Here is a 22,058-nt window from a genome sequence, read left to right as displayed (position 1 = left end):
TCACAATTTTGTTGAACATATCAGTCTTTTTTTTCTCCTCAGAACTGGACTTTATAATTCGCAATTGCGAGTATCTCATAATTCTGAGGAAAGAATTGTGAGTTTGTATCATGCAATTCTGAGAAAAAATATCAGAATTGTGAGATAAGTTGCGATTAAAAATATTATTATTCAGTGGTGAAAACAATTGCAAGAAAAAAAGTCAGAATTGCGAGATTCAAAGTCGCAATTGCGAGGGAAAAAAGTCTTTATATCTGACTTTATTTCTCGCAATTGTGAGTTTACATCCCGCAATTCTGACTTTATAACTCACAATTGTGCATTTATGTCTCACAATTCTGAGAAAAAAAGTCAGAATTGCAAGTTTAAATGACACAATTCTGAATAAAAAGGTCAGACTTGTGAGATGTAAACTCAAAATTCCAAGAAAAAAAGTCAGAATTGTGAGATAAAAAGTTGCAATTACCTTCTTTATTTTTTTTATTCAGTGGCGGAAACAGCCTATCATACCAAATAGAGCTATTTTCACCTTTAAAAATAAAGGTTTTCACCTTAAAATAATAATAATAAAAGATTCATGCAGTTTTTTAAAACAGATTAGCCACTGACCTTTAAGAAATTGTTTTGTCTCTGAATTTATGTTGCGCATTTTCTCAAGTATCAGCATAAGATGCTTTGAATGATCTCCGAGCCTAGTTAGGCTGTTCTGTTGGCTGTTTTAGATGGGGTTTAGCCATTTTTCAACTGCTCAAGCTGGGAAATCAGCTTGCTAACCAGCAAAACCACATGAACACCATCTGGGCCAAACTGGGAGACCAGTTTGAACCACCTAAGGCCAGGAAAGCAGCTTAACCTACTTCAAGATGGTTTCAGCAGAGTGTGGGCCTACTATAAAAAATCATACAAGTAAAACCTTTCAGTGCTACTTTAGTTTCTTCCCCTCTCTCTCTTTCTTCCAAATTCCCACTTCTTAAATGTACTACTAATCTTATGTAAATAAATTACTTTACATGTACAGATATAGTTAATCCATTTCAAGCTGCTTTTTAGTGTTTTTTTTAGAGTGTTTAATAATGTGCATTATAATCGCTGTTTCACAGACTTTTTGTAACCGTACAGACACGACTTTCTGGAAGCTCTCCTCCAGTCAGTCAGTGAGGAGCCAGTGCTGGAGCTCTTTCAGTCCCACTGAAGCTCACTGTGGGGAACAGGCTGTGTGAGGCAGCAGTAAGATCTGAGTGAATGGACTGATTCTAATGCTTCTCTCTCTGTGTGTCCTAACAGCGCTCTGCACAGGCAGCAGTGGAGGACAGTGAGAGGATCTTTACTGAGCTGATCCGCTCCATTGAGAGAAGCCGCTCTGAGGTGACACAGCTGATCAGAGATCAGGAAAAGGCTGCAGTGAGTCGAGCTGAAGAACAGATGAAGCAACTGGAGCAGGAGATTGAAGATCTGAGGAGGAGAGACACTGAGCTGGAGCAGCTTTCACACACAGATGATCACATCCATTTCCTCCAGGTAACAGAGATCTGACAAACAGGACAGTGGTCTTTAGGAAGGGAAGAGCATGTTGTACACATTTTCTATCAAATGTTTCTGTGTCTTTAGCTGGTGTTTCTCTTTTGTCTTTGTGTCTGTGTAGAGTTTCCAGTCTCTCTCTGTTCCCCCTGGATCTACAGACTCACCCAGCATCACTGTCAGTTCTCCATCTCTTTTTTGATGATGTTGGTAAATCTGTGTCTCATCTGAGAGAGAAACTGGAGCATTTCTGCAGAGAAGAGATAGAAATGATATCTGGTAGAGGTAAAACACTAACCCTCCCTTTTGTGAAATAGTCATGTATATCATGTGAAAATGTAATATATCAACCTGAACATTCTCTTTATACACTATATGAATTATGATAAAGATCTTGGTTTCCATAGTAACATACATCAAGATCATTCCTACCTCTGAGCCCAGGACCAGGGAGGAGTTTCTACAGTGTAAGTGACTATTAACAAATACACACACACAATAAACAAGTTTAAACCCATTCTATAATGAAATTCAGCAATCAGACTGAAATGTGCAGAATAAACTCAGTACATACAAATACATAACTATGACCTTAAACATTAGTTCATCAATCAAGATTGTCATTTCACAAAGGGATGTATTTATTATTGTTTTTAAATCAGTTATATTCTTTTATTTATTAATCTAATTTGTGAACAGCGATCCCATACATTTAACAAATTAAATGTAATTACTTAAACCTCTTACTAAATTAAAAGAATATAAATTAAAATAACTAAATTTTTCTACTGTGAAACTAAAGAGAAAGTGACAATTCATAATTACATGCGTAAACACATACACAAACTGATTGTGGACTTTCCATAGACATAATGATTTTTATACTGTACAAACTTTAAAAAAAAAAATTATTTTGTATGATTTATCAGTACATTTCATTTGTGTAAATGGAAAAAAAAATAACACACCAAAATGTGGTGTTACTGTCCTTGTGGGGTATACCGTAGGGAGTACCAGGTACACACACACAGTTTTATGTTGTCAATTACAGTGACACTTACATGTAGTCAGGTCCTTTCTAAAGTACCTGTTACAGTCCTTAAAAAGCTAAAATAATAATAATAAAATAAAGTTTTATTTTAATAACTGAAATTAGGTTTCCTAATTTATATGTGGATTATATGTTCTGTCTCCATTAGATTCACGTCAGCTTACTCTGGATCCAAATACAGTGAATAAAAACATCTATCTGTCTGAGGAAAACAGAATGATTAGATACACTAAATTAGCCCTGCCGTATCCTGATCATCCAGACAGATTTGATGGTCTTCCTCAGGTGTTGTGTAGAGAGAGTGTGTGTGGACGCTGTTACTGGGAGGTTGAGTGGAGTGGTTGGGTGGGTATATCAGTGTCATATAAGAGCATCAGCAGGAAGGGATGGGAAAATGAGTGTGAGTTTGGACATAATGATCAGTCCTGGAGTTTGTTCTGCTCTGACTCCACATGCTCATTCTGGCACAATAACAAAAGACTAAACTCCCTGTAGTCTCCAGCTCCTCTAGAATAGGAGTGTATGTGGATCACAGTGCAGGAACTCTGTCCTTCTACAGCGTCTCTGACACAATGACCCTCATTCACAGAGTCCAGACCACATTCACTCGGCCTCTCTATTCTGGGTTTAAGTTCACTCCAGACTGGGACAGTGTATCAGACGTTACACTGTGTACATTATAAATACAGTACTACAAATAAAATTGCATATTAACAGTTCAAACTATGATAAATCAGCGATTTTGATAGTAAAGTCTTTTACTTTCCAATAAAAAAAGTAACATGGATATTGTTAATATAACTTCTGATATGACCTAACAATGACTGTTGAGTATAAGAAAGAAATTAAGAAATATTCAAATTGACCATGTCAGTAACAACACAAATAACATGGCTACACTGTGTATTTTCAAGATTTTAGTGACTGATGAAATTTCACATTTCAACAACCCATGTGTGCGTTATTATAAAAGGGGTTTATAAAATCACTTGGACTAAATTGAAGTGAATTATATCCAGCTGTGTTGCCATGCAAGTTTCTAGGTTTCACACATGCATATTCTTATTCTTGTTCTATTTCATTAAAATGTATGTACAATTTCTGTATTAGAACAGAGACCTAAATTGTAGTTAACAAGCAAGCTAGTTATTATTGGTCTACTTTGTTGATCAATATCAGTAAGTCAAAATATATTTTGCTTTATTTATTTTTCATGGAGTCATAAAACTTCCCTGCACTGTATGTATTTTCACATTGTGAGTGAGTAAAATGCAATGTATACCACAAAAACTCTGTAACACTGGGTACATGTTTTACTTCAATAAATACAGTTAAATGCAAGTTTGTGTCAGTCTCTCATTTTTGTTTAATAATTTCACTGGGGTCATTTTCAAATTTTTTTTGTTCTTCCTTTAATTTACAAGACCATGACAAAACATTTTAAGTTACTTGTGGAGATTATTTGAAATTTAAACATTTGAATTTCACTAGCTGTAACAACTGAGACTGTTATATGAGTGTATCTAATAATGAAACAGTTTGATATAAGTAATACAGTAGTTAAATTAGTTAATATCTTGCTCATTTTCAAATAAGTCAATCAAATCCATGGTGCTGCCACCAAGCTTTAGAGGAAAGACATAGCACTTGCTGAAATATGTATGTGTTGATAGTGTGCAAGACAGTGCCACTCCAATGGCTCACTGTAGCTTTGCATTCTTACACTCAGCTTAAATTGAGTCTGTCCTATATTGTGTAACTTTTTATTATCTTACTGGCAATATGCACATGATTCTTAAATATAAAAGCTGGAAACAGCTCAGTTCAGAGAAACCTATATGTGATCTGTTGTTGAGCATTAAAATGGCAGAATCCAGTATTTCAGCAGCTCAGGATGAGTTCAGCTGTTCAATCTGTCTGGATCTACTGAAAGATCCAGTGGCCATTCCCTGTGGACACAGTTACTGTATGAGCTGTATTACAGACTGCTGGGATCAGGATGATCAGAAGGGAGTCTACAGCTGCCCTCAGTGCAGACAGACCTTCACTCCAAGACCTGTTTTAGGTAAAAACACCATGCTGGCTGAAGTGGTGGAGAAACTCAAGAAGACAAAACTACAAGCTGCTCGTCCTGATCAATGTTATGCTGGATCTGGAGATGTGGAGTGTGACGTCTGTACTGGGAGAAAAAACAAAGCCATCAAGTCCTGTCTGGTGTGTCTGGAATCTTACTGTCAAAATCATTTTGAACGGCATGAAGAATTTCACTCAGGAAAGCGACATAAAATGATGGATGCCACTGGACGACTGCAGGAGATGATCTGCCCTCAACATGATAAACTGATGGAGATTTTCTGTCAACTGATCAGCACTGTGTATGTTATCTGTGTACAATGGATGAACACAAAAACCACAAGACTGTATCAGCTGCAGCTGAGTGGACAGAGAAACAGGTATGAACAAAAATACACTGCTAATACTTATACTAAATAAAAAAAATATATTATTCACAATAGCTACAAAAGATGAATGAGTAAAATCTAAATTTTATTAAATGTAATTATTTAGCTCTATTTGTTTTAAACTTTCATTTTGTGACATTCTCTACAAGCTGTAATAAAATCTGTCATTGTATTTGCTGACTTTGAACATGTTTTTTCACTTATAGAGACAGTTGGAAAAAACCCAGAGAAAATTCCAGCAGAGAATCCAGGAGAGACAGAAGGAGCTTCAGAAGCTGAGAAAAGCTGTGGAGTCTCACAAGGTGAGTTTTGAGCAGAAGAACAACTGCTGGCTGCTGAAGAGCTGTTTCAGACTCAGTTAGGACTCTCCTCCAGTCAGTCAGTGAGGAGCCAGTGCTGGAGCTCTTTCAGTCCCACTGAAGCCCACTGTGGGGAACAGGCTGTGTGAGGTAGCAGTAAGATCTGAGTGAATGGACTGATTCTAATGCTTCTCTCTCTGTGTGTCCTAACAGCGCTCTGCACAGGCAGCAGTGGAGGACAGTGAGAGGATCTTTACTGAGCTGATCCGCTCCATTGAGAGAAGCCGCTCTGAGGTGACACAGCTGATCAGAGATCAGGAAAAGGCTGCAGTGAGTCAAGCTGAAGAACTGCTGGAGCAGTTGGAACAGGAGATTGAAGATCTGAAGAGGAGAGACACTGAGCTGGAGCAGCTTTCACACACAGACCATCACATCCATTTCCTCCAGGTAACAGACGAACAGGACAGTGATCTTTAGGAAGGGTAGAGCATGTACAGAGATTGTTTTTCTGTGTCTTTAGCTGGTGTTTCTTTTGTGTCTTTATGTCTGTGTAGAGTTTCCAGTCTCTCTCTGTCCCTCCTGGATCTACAGACTCACCCAGCATCACTGTCAGTTCTCATTTCTCTTTTGATGATGTTGGTAAATCCATGTCTCATCTGAGAGAGAAACTGGAGCATTTCTGCAGAGAGGAGATAAAAATGTTATCTGGTAAAGGTAAAACAACAACTCTTTCTTTTATAAGAGAAGTATGTCATTCCATATATATTGTAACACTGTGTAATAGAAGTACAAATCATATCTGAATCTGACATGGTTTTGATTTAGTTTCCCTTTATATCTGAATTACCATAAATCATTGGTTTCCATAGTAACAGATATTATGAACAGTCCTACCCCTGAGCTCAAGACCAGGAAGGAGTTTCTACAATGTAAGTCTCAAAAACATTTAAACCTACTCTATAATGAAATTCAACAGACTGAAATATAGACTACATTTTTTTATGAACACAGAACTAGAGCCAAAAAAATGAAATAGAGTCTTTTATCTTGAATTACTTTTCCACAAAGAGCTACTAAAAAGATTTGAGAATTAATAGAAAATAAAATTAATTTTTAATGTGCAAAAAAAGATCAAAAGGACTCTTATGATGTCAATAACAGTCACAGTCACATGTTGTCACCTGATATCAAAAGTACCGGCTCTTGGTTACCTTCACTTTAACAGTATAACTGTAATAAATGTTTTATTTTGAAATGTATATTTACTTGTTTAGATGTATATTATATGCTCTGTCTCCATTAGATTCACACCAGCTCAATGTGGATTTAAACACAGTGAACAAACTTCTCTGTTTGTCTGAGGGGAACAGAGTGATTACTTACACTAATAAAGTCCAGCCGTATCCTGATCATCCAGACAGATTTGATTACTGGTCACAGGTGTTGTGTAGAGAGAGTGTGTGTGGACGCTGTTACTGGGAGGTTGAGTGGAGTGGTCGAGTGGATATATCAGTGTCATATAAGAGCATCAGCAGGAAGGGACGTGGTGATGAGAGTGAGTTTGGTTGTAATGATCAGTCCTGGAGTTTGGCCTGCTACGGGTCCAATTGCTCATTCTGGCATAATAACAACAAGACTGATCTTCCTGTAGTCTTAAGCTCCTCTAGAATAGGAGTGTATGTGGATCACAGTGCAGGAACTCTGTCCTTCTACAGCGTCTCTGACACAATGACCCTCATTCACAGAGTCCAATCTGTATTCTTTTATAGAACAGAATCAAAGGTTAAACTGTGTGACCTAAAAATATAGATGATTCAGTGATTCAGCAAATAAAACTGTGTATTAGGGGTTTCAGCTTCAAAATATATTAGCAGCTGTTCTGAAGTCTGCTGAAGTCTCTGTTGAAATAACACATGCCAGATTTCTGAATAAAAAATAATGATTGTACAGTGCTACAACTAAATAAATATCAATGACAGTCATCAATGACAGTAACAACCCAATCAATATTAATAATTCTGTCTTCACACAATATTGTTGAAATTTTTACTTTGGCACATTCAGTGGTTCATTACTATATGTGTTGTATTTCGGTAAAATGTAGTAATTTAGTTTCAAAAGGGCAGGAAAAATGTACAATCATTTTCTCTCAGATTTGGTATATACAAGCAGTTTAAGGAAATATAGTTTATCATGTTGAATATGAATAAAATGTATAATGATTTCTCCAGCAGATATTTCACTTTTAACAGGAGTTAAGGTTTTGAATGTTGTGTAGTCATGCAAATGACAAATTTGCCTGAAAAATGTTTTGTATTTTTCACAAATTTGCAAATGTGTGTTTCAACTGATGTATTTTGTTTTAACACAGGAATTCTGTAACACTCGGTACAGTTCACTCAATAAACATCACTGCTAGGGAAACTCTCTTTAGTCTCTCCTTCTTGTCTATATTGCCAGTATTATTTGAATCAGGACCATGAAGAGTACTCCCATTTACTTTCCTTTAGTCACATGAGATTTGAACTTAAAGGAATTCTGTGATTATTTACTTACCATACACTTGTTCCAAACCTGTATGAGTTTCTTTTTTCTGTTGAAAAGAAAAGGAGATATTTTGAAGAATGTTGGTAACCAAAGAGTTGATGATAACCATTGGCTTCTGTCAATTGTCCAACAAATAATACTAACATTTACAAATTATGTGGAAAACATGTTTATTCTGTGGACAACTGGGATTTAATTAATCTGTCACCATATCTACAAGCGAACCAGATCAATGTCCCCAGTTAATGCGATTCCCACCATTTTTTATAATTACACCCAATTCTCTTGGTGGTATGGGCTGTGGACACCCACAAGGTTAGTTAGGACTGCTGGATACATGATAAACAGTACACATACATTTATGTGACTCTATCTTGGTGGGAGGAATCATGCTGAGATCAGGTGTTGGGAGGACAGTCACTCAAAGCTTTCTCTTTTTGAAACTGGGACAAACAAACACTGGTGAAACACAGAGGCTCACACATTTTACACTGACCAAAATTATAAACACAACACTTTTGTTTTTGCCCCCATTTTTCATTAGCTGAACTGAAAGATCTAAGACTTTTTCTATGTACACAAAAGGCCTATTTTTCTCAAATATTGTTCACAAATCTGTCTAAATCTGTGTTAGTGAGCACTTTTCCTTTGCCGAGATAATCCTTCCACCACGGTATGCACCACAGGTGTGGCATATCAAGATGCTGATTAGACAGCATAATTATTGCAATACATCCCCTTCACATAGAGTTGATCAGGTTGTTGATTGTGGCCTGTGGAATGTTGGTCCACTCCTCTTCAATGGCTGTGTGAAGTTGCTGCATATTGGCAGGAACTGTAACACGCTGTCGTATATGCCGATCCAGAGCATCCCAAACATGCTTAATGGGTGACATTTCCGGTGAGTATGCTGGCCATGCAAGAACTGGGATGTTTTCAGCTTCCAGGAATTGTGTACAGATCCTTGCAACATGGGGCTGTGCATTATTATGCTGTAACATGTGGTGATGGTTGTGGATGAATGGCACAACAATGGGCCTCAGGATCTCGTCACGGTATCTCTGTGCATTCAAAATGCCTTCAATAAAATGCACCTGTGTTTGTTGTCCATAACATATGCCTGCCCATACCATAACCCCACCGCCAGCATGAGCCACTTGATCCACAACGTTGACATCATCAAACTGCTCACCCACACAACACCATACACACCAACACCATACATCTGCCCTGTACAGTGAAAACCAGGATTCATCCATGAAAAGAACACCTCTCCAAAGTTTCAGACGCCATCGAATGTGAGCATTTGCCCACTCAAGTCGGTTATGATGACAAACTGCAGTCAGGTCGAGACCCCAATGAGGACGGCGAGCATGCAGATGAGACAGTTTCTGACAGTTTGTGCAGAAATTCTTTGGTTATGCAAACTGACTGTTACAGCAGCTGTTCGGGTGGCTGGTCTCAGACCATCTTGGAGGTGAAGATGCTGGATGTGGAGGTCCTGGGCTGGTGTGGTTACACGTGGTCTGCGGTTGTGAGGCCGGTTGGATGTACTGCCAAAATCTCTGAAACGCCTTATGGTAGAGAAATGAACATTCAATTCACAGGCAACAGCTCTGGTGGACATTCCTGCAGTCAGCATGCCAATTGCACGCTCGCTCAAAACTTGCGACATCTGTGGCATTGTGCTGTGTGATAAAACTGCACATTTTAGAATGGCCTTTTATTGTGGCCAGCCTAAGGCACACCTGTGCAATAATCATGCTGTCTAATCAGCATCTTGATATGCCACACCTGTGAGGTGGATGGATTATCTCGGCAAAGGAGAAGTGCTCACTAACACAGATTTAGACAGATTTATGAACAATATTTGAGAGAAATAGGCCTTTTGTGTACATAGAAAAAGTCTTAGATCTTTCAGTTCAGCTAATGAAAAATGGGGGCAAAAACAAAAGTGTTGCGTTTATAATTTTGGTCAGTGTAATACAAGAGGTCAAAACATAATGATTAGAAAAATATGGAAATACTACGCTTGACTGTTATGACGCAGTCATGCGGTACAGCATGTGCGAGCAAGCTACATGTGCTCATTAATAATAATAATAATAATAATAATTCATTAAATTTATATAGCACTTTACATTATGAGGTGGTATCTTTTCATCCACCACCAGTGTGCAGCATCCACTTGGATTGTGCGCCAGAATGCCCACCACACACCAGCGAGATGAAGCCAATCAGTAGATATGGGGATTGTTAGGAGGCCATGATGGTCAGAGGCCAATGGGCATATTTGGCCAGGATGCCGAGGTCACATCTCTACTCTTTTTGAAAGACATCCTGGGATTTTTAATGACCACAGTCAGGTCCTTGGTTTAATGTCTCATCCGAAGGACGGTGCTTTTTGACAGTATAGTATTCCCATCACTATTGTTGGAGAGACTCTTGAATGTCAGGTTCGTATTTGTAATAAGACTAATTTGTAAAATGTACAAGACTAATTTGTAAAATGACCCACCCACATTTATTTTGCTTCTGACGCCCATGAGGTCAATGACTAACACCTCAAAGTAACGGCTGCAGGAAATAACGTAAATTAACAGGTATACATGTCCTTTTAGCGATCGACTCAACAGATATAAACTTCAGCTGGCAACAGTGGCTTAACTAACGAGACTGCCCAGCTTGGAGTGTGACATACGATGTCAGAATAAAAGCTCTCTCTTAAAGGAGCATTTACAACAACTATACTGGGGTGTTAGGACCTTCACAGACCACCAGGTGAGCATCTTTTGCTGGCCTTACTCACACCTCTTCCAGCAGCAACCTAGTTTTCCCAGGTGGTCTCCCATCCAGGTACTGACCAGGCCCAAACCTTCTTAGCTTCAGTGGGTGACCAGACTTGCGCTACAGGGTAATATTGCTGCCGGATTATTAGGTTGATTGAAGTTAAGATTTCTAACACAAAATAAGTATGCAACCTGGGACAAACAACTAAAGACGGGCAAAACACAACATTTTCTGAGACTGTACATGCTACAGTTTTAAGTTGTACTAATTGTTAATTACTCATTGCCTTTGTAATTAATTGTCCAGCTGATCCAGGTTAATCATCTGGGGCCTCATTGCATATAAATCATCCTAAATTTGTTCTAAGATCATTTCTCAAAAGTGCATAAGTGCGATTCAGAGAAAATGAATGCGCGCACAAAAACTTGAACGTACACCTCTCTTCCAGATGTGACATTTATAAATCGCAAATGATCTTGAAATTGTGCACAGCTGACTCGTGTCAGATCTTTGTATACACCCCCTAATTAATATCATTAGCATATAAAAGAGTATCAGTCAACGTTGAAAACCATTAGTTGAGAATGGCGAGTGGCAAGAAAAATAAAGTGGCCGAAATAATTTACACATGAGAAAAAGTGAAACTGTAAATAGTTTACTCTTATTGTGTACACTCACAATAAAATGAAATACTGTGCTTTAATTTGGCATCAAGGTCAGAACAGCAAACCAAGTATGTATTCTTAGGGGCAAGACACAAGAATAGTATGGGGCCACAAGGGGTGGGTCCGAGAAGCAGGCGTGGGTCGATGATCGGTGAACATAATCCGAGGGGGAAAGGAGAAGGGATAATCTGAACAAACGAGCCAGTAGTTCAAAAGGCAGGCAGCGAGACAGATGAGAAAGCTAAACACAGGGAATTTGGGAACTAGAAACAACAATGTAAACACCACAGAAATAACCACACAATAATCCGTGAGTAACAAGGGGGAAAGTCCTGGTCTTATATAGGGCGCCTGATTGGCCACAGGTGTTGAAACAATCAGCACGATGGATGATGGGACTAGTAGTCCGGGGTGCAATGCAACAGTCTGTGTGATATGACAGGGCAAACTGTTCTAACATAGTTGAGACCCATCTTTATACACAGTTTGGTAAAAAAAAAAAAATCCTGAAAACTAAAAATGTATTGTGATTTTTAAAAATATTGTTTTTGACTATGCATGTTTATTCATGCCTTTTTATTTAAAAAAAATGGAGTCCCAATGTCCTCTACCGAGGACATAGCATAACTTATGAATGAAATATCATTTAATTATTTTATTTTATTTAAATTTTTTTAATGCTCTAAACAATGTAATGACATGAAAAAAAGCAAATCTTTACTACATTTTTTTCCCCGGGTCTTAAAAGGTTAAAAGAATTGAACATTCTTGTTTTTACAACCACTGACCCACTTCAAAAACAAAAACTAAATCTAAATCATCTTTGAGAGCAAGGGGTCTCCATTGTGTTTCGGGGCCCTACGCAGCTTGCGTAGTTTGCGTATAGGGAGGATTGGCTCTGACAGTGCTTCACAACCCCACTACTCATGAGAGTACAATGGAGGCAGAGTATTTGGGGAAAAGAGAGAAGCAGAAGAGGAGTGTTTTGAAAGAGAAAACAGAAAAGCAGGAGGATCCTCAAACAAAGCCAAGACAATGCCAACCTCTAAAGGATGCAGCTAAAAGAGTGTTGTAGCCAAAATGTGTGTGACCTTTGCACTTTAAAAGGAAATCCTCTTTGGTAATTACCAGTGTTGGGGGTAACACATTACAAAGTAAAGTAAGGAAAGTAACGCATTACTTTTTAATTTACAAGAAAATATCTGAGTTATTTTTTTCAAAAAAGTAACACCAGTTACTTTGTTTTTCCATTTATTGACTGACAAGTCTCCTGTCTCCATGTTGAGAGAAATCGGAAATGCAGAGGAGTTGTGTGCATTGTGTAAACATGATGTTACTGTAGTTTTAAACTAAATGTGAACATGCTCATCTCACTCAGAAAAAACAGATTCAATACTCATCAAAATGAATTAAAACGGAATATGATGCAAACCTTAAACCTTAATATGTTAAATAACACATTTTTCCTTTATGTATTTAATGCCACTTTATTTACCGATGTCTTTGCTACTGACCTTTGATGAGCCAGTTCAACCATACTAATAAAGCAAATATGACTTTAAATAAATTAACATTTGTGCTTTATTGTTTTTTTATTACTTTGTTTTGTTGTTTTTTTACTGAAGAGTTTTAAAACTTCTTTTCCTATGTTTTTCTGTACAGATGTGAATTTATTTTTCCTTTAGCCTGAGGCTTATTCATTTCACTTTTTGGTTTGAAAGCCAGGGCTTTTACATTTGCTAAAAATATAACTATTTATATTAAAATTAAACAAGCAAGCTCTGCCCAGATTTAAAAAGTAACACGAATGTAACTTAAAAGTAACATAACACATTACTTTCCATAACATATTACTTTCACTATGTAAAAAATTAGTTAGTTAAAGTAACATAACTTTTTTAGGGAGTAACGCTATTGTAATGCATTACTTTTAAAAGTAACTTACCCCAACACTGGTGATTACTACAATTTCCTCAAGAAACTGGATTATTTATGGAAACATTTTAAACCACTGACTGGCACAAGATATTGGATTATTTATGGAAACATTTTAAACCACTGACTGGCACAAGATGTTCACACTATGGACACATTTAAAATAGTCTAATAAAACAAACTTCACATTTATTGCATGCTCATGTTTATTAAGATCTTTTTTGGAAGAAGGGAAAAATTAAAACAGTAGTGAAGATTTTCAGGCTGGAGGTGCACACAGACACATGAATGTGCTTCCTTTTAGGAACCTGTTGCTCTGTTTGGGTTCATGATGCCATTCAACATGTAGCATGCTAGACTTCCAAACAAAGTACCATGCTAAAGAAGCAAGGATAACAGGATTAGAATTATAGTTATAATAATGTTAAAAAAAGGAGCAGGCTTTAGGCATTTTTAGACCCTATATTTTTTTATGATATACCTGATTGCACTGTCTGTGTGCTTCACCATATCGAATATGTGTGGCAACATGTTCACAAGTGTTTGACAGTTCCCAATGTCCACAGCCTCTATTGAGCTCAGTAATACGATTGATGATGGTTTGCTGGTCACTTTGCTGTACATCGTTGTCCAAGTAATTGTCTACAGAAAAGGTTATTCTCCTTGTTTGTCCGAATCCACAGCCAGATGTAATACCATTGAGGAATTCTATGAAAAAAAAAAATTTTGTAAGATTAATGCAACAGTGTGGGTATAACTGGTTTAAATAAGAATCATAATAATGCATCATTTTAGTTTGTTTTTATTTTGGTACTTGTCATGTGAAAAAGGTTCTGTTCAGGTAGCTTTCCAGGTATGTCCACATTATCAACATATATAGCATAGTGACTGGCCAGATTAATTCCACACAAAGTCCTTGGAAATACAAGAATATCTCAGAATCTAGGCTGTGAATAAAACATTTTAAAATTATAAGTGGTAATCAACAAATTAATAACAAATACCAGTAAATTACACTTTTTATTTTGTTGTGTAAAATATATAAACCATTTCTCACATTGTTAGTTTGCTCTACCGTTTGGACATTAACCACTAGCAAACAGAAGCAAAACGGGAGAAATACAGTGATCAAAGCACTCTTCTTGCTCAGGCTCTTCATCTTCATCTCCTTTAAAAAGAAAATGATTTAGAAGGCATGTTAGACATGTTCTACAGAATATGGAACCTAAGCTGCATACAGTGTAAAAACGTAAGCAGAAACCAGATTCAAAGGAAAATAAAAAATTACAGACATCTTTCTCACAGATCAGAGGTAGGTGGAACATACATATGGTTGTAGTGAACAACATACCTAAGTTTGGAGACCTTAAATTGATGTAAACTGAAACATATTCAGGTCACCCTCACATAAAGTGCAGTTTATGCTGATGGCCATTGACTGTTAACATAACAGTTCATGGAAGCAGGTCTATTAACATGTTATAGTATAAATGAGTGATCGTACAACGGTTTCCTATCATGTTTGGAGTCTTTTTTCAAGAGGTTTGGTAAAGAAATATTGCATGGGTAAAATGTTAAAGACACTGTTAAACTTGGTACTCTACCATATGCAAATGAGTTCCACACTAGGGTGGGCAACACCATGGCCACCGCGGACACAAGCAGCCGATCACATTCCTGGAAGGGAGAGGCACCAAATTCCAATCTCCTCCTCATCAGAAAGGGATAAATGTAACCTTCCAAAAAACACTACCTGTTCTAAGTCTCCAATGTCCTGAGTTTCTGGCCTGACAAAAAAGAGAACTCGAGACAGCTAAGGTTCCGCTTAGCTCTTAATTAAACCTTCTATATTACATTTGGCTGCCCTTCAGTTGCAAAGGACTCAGCAGTAACGGACCCCATCTGACTCTTGCTGCTCCAAAAGCAGCGCAGCCCAGTCTGCAAAGGACCTCCGCATTGGCAGACACTGCCTGAAACACACGGCTCCTCAGCGATGCAGCACTGCTGCAAAAAACCCTGTGAAGACCCATCTGACCCAGCTGCCCGGTCCATGCTCTAAGGACCCCTTGGCACAACAGAACAGGTCAGCGCATCAACGGCTACCAGAATGCAACTCTGTTCCCTCCCCACTGTATGCAATCCACATCACCAGTGGAAGACGTCTCTGCACCAGACTGATCTGTGTTCACTCAATTTATTTGTTTATACGATTTATTTGATATCTTCTTTCATTTGTAGTTGTCTATTATCTATCCAAGGCTCTAATATCTATTCAAACCACCAAACTTTCAGATAAATCAGTTGACCAACTCCCTCCAGGGTGTAAATCTCAAATTATTGAACCTATTGCCGAATTAACAAAGAAACCGAACCAAGCGAAGGGGGAATTGGTCATCTGATATACTCACAACCGCACCTTGAGTGACGTGTGAACCAAAAAAACAGAGCGTCAATGGTGACGTGAGTCCCCCTTTACTTGAAAAGAGAAATGCAATGTAAATGTTAATGATTTATAGTAAGATTAGTAAAGGATTCATTAGTGTACCAATAACCACAAGTGAACACTAAAAACCATACCTCTCTGACTCTAAGGAGCTTTTCAAAATGGATTGCAACTTTGTGGGCAAAATTTCCAGTAATTATAAAGAAAGAAAGAAAGGTTAAAGGAAAAGTCCACTTCCAGAACAACAATTTCCAAATAATTTACTCACCCCCTTGTCATCCAAGATGTTCATGTCTTTCTTTCTTCAGTCGTAAATGAAGAAAAACATTTTAAGAAAAACATTTTAGGATTTTTCTCCATATAATGGACTGATATGGTGCCCCGATTTTGAACTTCCAAAATGTAGTTTAAATGCACCTTCAAATGATCCCAAATGGGGTTGTAAACAATCTGAGACAAAGGGTCTTATCTAGTGTAACGTTCTGTTATTTTCATAAAAATAATACAGTTTATATACTTTTTAATGCCACACGCTCATCTTGTCTTACTCTGTCTGGACTGTTTTTGTTCCATTTAATGACAGTTAAGGTATGTCGAAAAAAAACCCATCTTATGTTCTCCTATATCGCTGTTTTACCTTTTTTGTTAAGGGTGTTTGATCTTCTTTGCATGTTCACTTTGCAAAGATTGTGTCAGTACTTCTGCAGCAATGTAGGATTATTTTGAAATGATTTTTGAAATTGAGGGAGAAAATATGATTGGAGTTTTTCGACATACCCTAACTGTCTTGAGTCAGAATACACAGAGTTCAGGAAGAGAAAGCCAAGACGAGTGTTTGAGATTAAAAAGTATTTAAATTGTGAATTTTTAAATAAAAATAACAGATCATTTCCCTAGATAAGACCCTTCTTCCTCAGCTGGGATCGTTTACAACCGCTTTTGGGATCGTTTGAAGCTGCATTTAAACTGCATTTTGGAAATTCAAAATCGGGGCACCATATCAGTCCATTATATGGAGAAAAATGCTGAAATGTTTTCCTCAAAAAACATAATTTCTTTACAGCTGAAGAAAGAAAGACATGAACATCTTGGATGACAAGGGGGTGAGTACATTATATATGGACTTCTCCTTTAAGTACATGCAAAATATGTCAGTCTGAATTTAACTGTACCCTATAAAAATACTGACTCTTTGCTTAAGTATAAAAAACAAGTTGTTAATGAACCAATGCTCTTCTTACCTTGGATGATGATCAAGTAGTGAGGGCTGTGAGACAGAAACATTAAATACTGCTCATGTCTGAGCATCTGTTATGGTACATTTTGCATAGATATGATTTACAGTTAGGTTTGCAAATGTAAATTTTAGGTGAGCAAATGTAAGCATTGTAAGACAAAGACTTTTTGGAAGGTCTCCTCTGCAGATCTCAAATAATGCAAATGGTCTAGACAACTTCTATATAATCTATTACATTTGTATGTGGTGTGAAAATTCACTTAATCAACATTTGCTAATATAGACTTGAAATAAACCGAATCACTATTCATTGCAGTGCCAATATGTACAAACTCATTAGCCTATTATAAACACTATTCCTTAAATATGTAGATGTTAGTTAACATAAGTCAGCATGTCAAGGTTTTTTTGAACTCAGTACAAAAGATTGGAAAGAAATCACATGTTAGTTTTGGATGTTCAGTTATGTTGTAGGGTTTACATTTAGTACAGGAAAAGACATGTAGTTTTAATGTTCAGTTATGTTGGAGATTTAGAGGAGTTTCTTTTTTTTTTTTTTTTTTTTGATTAGCATTATGCAGAAGAGTGGTACTTATTTTTAGGTTGTGGGCACTCAGTGAGTAAAATGTGATTAACTTATATACTTCATATATATACTTTATATTCAATACATTGCATAATAATGAGTACAACTGCTTGTTCAAACATATGACAGTTAAGTAGTTAAAGATGTCATTGGATGCAAAGTTCACTTTTACATGTTGTTTGAACATGTGTTTGGCAGTGTGTGTACACATCTACCCTATAATGACAAAAATCCACCCAGTGGTTTTTAATTAATCTGTAAAAATAATATCCCCTTTTTCAAATCAAGCCATTCTTAACTTCTTGTCTGTGAGACATCACATCGACAGAGGCCGCTCCCACAGTAGATTGATTGACACAGCCTCAGACCCCCCTAAATGAGCTGTAAATGAGTCTAATCGCCAATGTTTTGATGCCAGAGCATGAATGTAGACAAGAATGGTTCCTAAGCGATTGAGGTGTTGTGTTGTTGGATGTAATAATGAACATAGTGGTCGTCATTTACTCCTGACATCTGAGCCGCTGAAGACGCAGTGGATTACGTTTGTTTGTGAATGGAATGCACCTCCCGATCTACATAAATGCGTCTATGTTCACGCGAATCATTTGTGATCCAGCTTCACTTACACTGTAAAAAACAAAAAACACAATTTGTTGAGTCAACTTAAAATAATTTGTTACCCTTGTGCCTTAAAATGTTAAGTTCAGTCAACTCAAATAAGTTTAGTCAACTTTAAATGTTAAGTTGTACTAAGTGACCACTTAGATATTTGAGTTGACTAAACTAAAAATTTGGTTTGTTAAGCTTAAAAGCAGGGCTTGTTACCCAGCTGCCTTAATATTTTAAGTTGAATCAACTTGTATTCACTTTGTACAACTTAAAGGGGTCATCGGATGCTAAGTTGACTTTTTCATGTTGTTTGAACATTAATGTGTGTTGGCAGTGTATGTACAAATCTACCCTATAATGATAAAACTCCATGCAGCGGTTTTTAATTAATCTGTAAAAATAATATCTCCTTTTTCAAATCGAGAGATTCTCAGATGCCTGTTGTTGTGGCGTCACACCGACAGAGGCCGCAGCCACAATAGTTGATTGACATGAGCGATTTACCTTGAATCAGCTGTCACAGTCCGCCCTCTCTCTTTGTTTCGATGCCAGAGCAGGGATGTAAGTTAGACAAGAATATCTCCGATTGAGCGATTGAGGTGTTGTGTTGCTGGATGTAATAATGAACATAGAGGTCGTCATTTACTCCCGACGTCTGAGCCACTGAAGATGCAGTAGATTATGTTTGTTTGTGAAGGGAATGCGCCTCCTGATCTACATATATCCGTCTATGATCGCGCGAATCATTCATGATCCAGCTTCACTTACAGCAAAAGTGAGTATAATGGGTTTTTTATGAATCTTTGCGATCCCCTTTCCTTATAACCTGGTAGTTAGGAAGTTTAGCGGCTAAACGCGGCTACATGCAGTTAAATGCGTCTAATGTAAACAAGACCGTCTTTTCACAGGGAGAAGAGAGGGGCGGGGTGAGCAGAGCTCATTTGCATTTAAAGAAACAACCCCTTAGAATGAGATGATTTTTGCAGAGCTCATTTTGACAAGGTAAAAAGGGTGTTGTTTTACAAAACCATTGAGAATTTGTAAAGAACTGTAAAGGGTCTAATTTTATTTGTGGGCACTCACAGTATCAACAAAACGCTGCAAACAGTGTTTTTATAAAATAAAGAACACAAACATGATACGCTTTCTGTCGCCTCAACAGGAGCGCTTTAAAAAAATGAAGCGAAACTCAGCGAATACATACATCACAGACATGATAAATATATCTATAGAAAGCTTTAAATTATTACTTAATGAAATAAAACAAAAAAATCAAAAACAAAAACTCTTTCATTATGTAATCTGTAAAGATGCTTTTCTCTCTAAAGGCGCGTCCAAAGAGGAGATGGCAAGTCAGGATCGGCAACTTTATGCCTGGGACACTGACTCAGAAAATGCTAGTTTATTAATTAATAATTCAAAAATCTCCTTACTATTTTCCCCTGACAAATTCATGGTAATAACTTTTGCCAGTGCTTTGTGGCAAGCTTTAGCCTATTATGTGCGCTTGAACTCGGAACTGTTTCAGCAGCGCTGAAGGCGCGCTCGCTGCTGCTGATGTTGGAGACACTAAACGCATTCCGAGCTGGTCTAGAAAGTGAAAGTGAAGTCTCGTGTTGTTTCCACCAGCCTGGCCCTCGTCTGAAATATGACGTGAAAATTGGCCTGAAGCCTGGCCCTAGGGGTGTGAAAATGTCGGGGCCATTCGGGCTCAGGCTGAAATGCAGGGTTCTACTCCACAGAGAGAAGAGAGGGGCGGGGTGAGCAGAGCTCATTTGCATTTAAAGGAACATCCAACAGAATAGGTTGATTTTGACAGGGTAAAAAGGTGTTGTTTTAACACTACCATTGAGAAATTTTAACCAAAGAATGTTATAGACTTCTCATTAAGACCCTAAAGAATAGAATCAACTTGTGGAAAATGGGTGTGTAAATGTTAGTGTGTAATGTTGCTGCTTGAGCATAAACAATATCTGCTAAGTTATTACAAGACTGAAAGTTTTGTATTTCATTTGGTAATTAAAGCAAAAGGCGCCCCTACCAAGTATTAAGTACATACACAGTAAATGAACATACTTTCCAGAAGGCCAACAATTCACTAAAAATGTTTTTGTATTGGTCTTATGAAGTATTCTAATATGTTGAGATAGTGAATTGGTGGGGTTGTGTTAAATGTGAGCCAAAAGCATCACAATTAAAAGAGTCAAAGACCTAAAATACTTCAGTCTGTGTGCACTGAATTTATTTAAAACACAAGTTTCACAATTTGAGTTGAATTACTGAATAAATGAACTTTTCCACGACATTCTAATTTATTGAGATGCACCTGTATGCACCAGAAAAATTACAAGAAATAAGACTTTTTATAATATTATTGTATGTGTCTTGGAATGACTTGGAATTTTTACTTTTTTGTACTGTTTTCCATAAAATATACAGTAATTCATAGCTTTTGCTTAAGAAAAAAAAACATAAGTTTGACAGTATTTTACGGTAAAAGTAAATATATTTTTACTATTTACAGTTTTTCACAGTATATAGGCCTAGTCATTTTTACAGTTAAAAAATCACAGATTTTTAATGTAGAATGTCTTTTCCTTTATAAATTAGAGTTTTGATGATGTATGGCAATAAAAAACAAAAAAAAAAAAAAACACCCAACCACAATCAACCTCTCAGTATCAGCATCCACAAAAACTCTCTCTATACAATACCTGACACCGATCTCCATGTATAATCTGAGTGTTACCAACTGACTGCAGCAACATTTTCATAACAAATACATGTGTTTGCATACACTTGAGGCCTATCAGCATATGTAGATATGATGACGGTGCAGCACTCTCTGTTGTTGATGGTTTCACAATGCTGCGGATCACCTACACACTTCAAAAGTTATCGTGTAGTGGTCAGAAAAACAATTAAAATGAGCATTAAAAAATACATATAATACATATAAAAATTGTATTTCATTTGCTTATTAGCCTACTACTGACACATTAGAAACATTTTATATGTCAAAACAAAGTGAATGACCATTATTTCATATATAGAAATTAAATATAATAAAGAGGAAATAGGCATACTACCTTTGACTGTGATGACACAGTGCTCATTAGCTCTAATAAAGTTAAGATTTCCAACACAAAACAATACAGCTTCATAGAACACGTAGGGAGTGGGAGAAAACGTTTAAAGCAAATAGCTTTGTCATACGTTTAAACAAATTTAATTTTTGTTAAAAACCTAATAACCTGAACACTCTGGACATTTTTCATACTTTGTTTAGAATTTATATAATTGTCGCTAAAACTATGATAACTTTTCTGAACACATTTAACTTATGTTTCACAGAAAAAATAAAACTCTGTATAAAAAATTATTATTATTGATAACTAATTTGAATCAGTACATTATAACGAAAACAATACCTTAAAAACGAAAAGCAGGTTCTTAAACCGGTGAACCGGTTAGTGTTGCCAGGGCAGCACTGAGCAGACAGCCAGGGAGCAGAAACGCGTCATGTACCATGAAATGTCATGCAATCGTTTTATGCATAGGTGTAGAGATTTATTTTATTTCACTACTGAAATTCTTAACTAAATACTTAACTGAATACCTAACTAAAATACATTTTTAATATTTCTATATTTCATATAGGTTGGTGTGACTAAACTGTAAGTGGGAACAGTTAAGAAAAAAACACATTGCAGCCAGCTGAGATGATGACCCACCAGGCTGGAGGAGATGTTCAGCTACACACTGAAGGCTAGAGGAGATAGTCGACTTCACAAGACACCACTCGGTGCCACAAACTGAATGTCACTTGTGTGTACACAGAAGAAAACTGACCGCTTTTCATGTCAGACATAAGGGAAATTCTCACTTCATTTTAAATACTTCTGTTAACTTCATG

At 37.0% G+C, this 22,058-nt stretch overlaps 1 long non-coding RNA gene and 2 pseudogenes across 1 annotated transcript; 2 read left to right on the top strand and 1 right to left on the bottom strand.

Moving 5' to 3' along the window:
• LOC127175936 (tripartite motif-containing protein 16-like) overlaps positions 1-3,342 on the top strand; it is a 424,611-nt pseudogene extending 421,269 nt beyond the window's left edge.
• Positions 3,343-4,369: 1,027 nt separating this feature from the next.
• Positions 4,370-7,580, top strand: LOC127175910 (tripartite motif-containing protein 16-like; annotated as a pseudogene).
• A 5,892-nt stretch (positions 7,581-13,472) lies between these two features.
• Positions 13,473-15,744, bottom strand: LOC127151968 (uncharacterized). Its single transcript, XR_007825013.1, has 4 exons — positions 14,325-15,744; positions 14,082-14,214; positions 13,749-13,975; positions 13,473-13,645 (listed from the first exon to the last, which is right to left on the bottom strand). It is a non-coding gene; the product is annotated as an uncharacterized LOC127151968 (long non-coding RNA).
• Between the last annotated feature and the right edge of the window lie 6,314 nt (positions 15,745-22,058).

The sequence above is a fragment of the Labeo rohita genome, chromosome 2 (genome assembly GCF_022985175.1).
Source record: "Labeo rohita strain BAU-BD-2019 chromosome 2, IGBB_LRoh.1.0, whole genome shotgun sequence".
Taxonomy (NCBI): Eukaryota; Metazoa; Chordata; class Actinopteri; order Cypriniformes; family Cyprinidae; genus Labeo; species Labeo rohita.
This window is presented reverse-complemented; position numbering and strand designations above follow the sequence as displayed.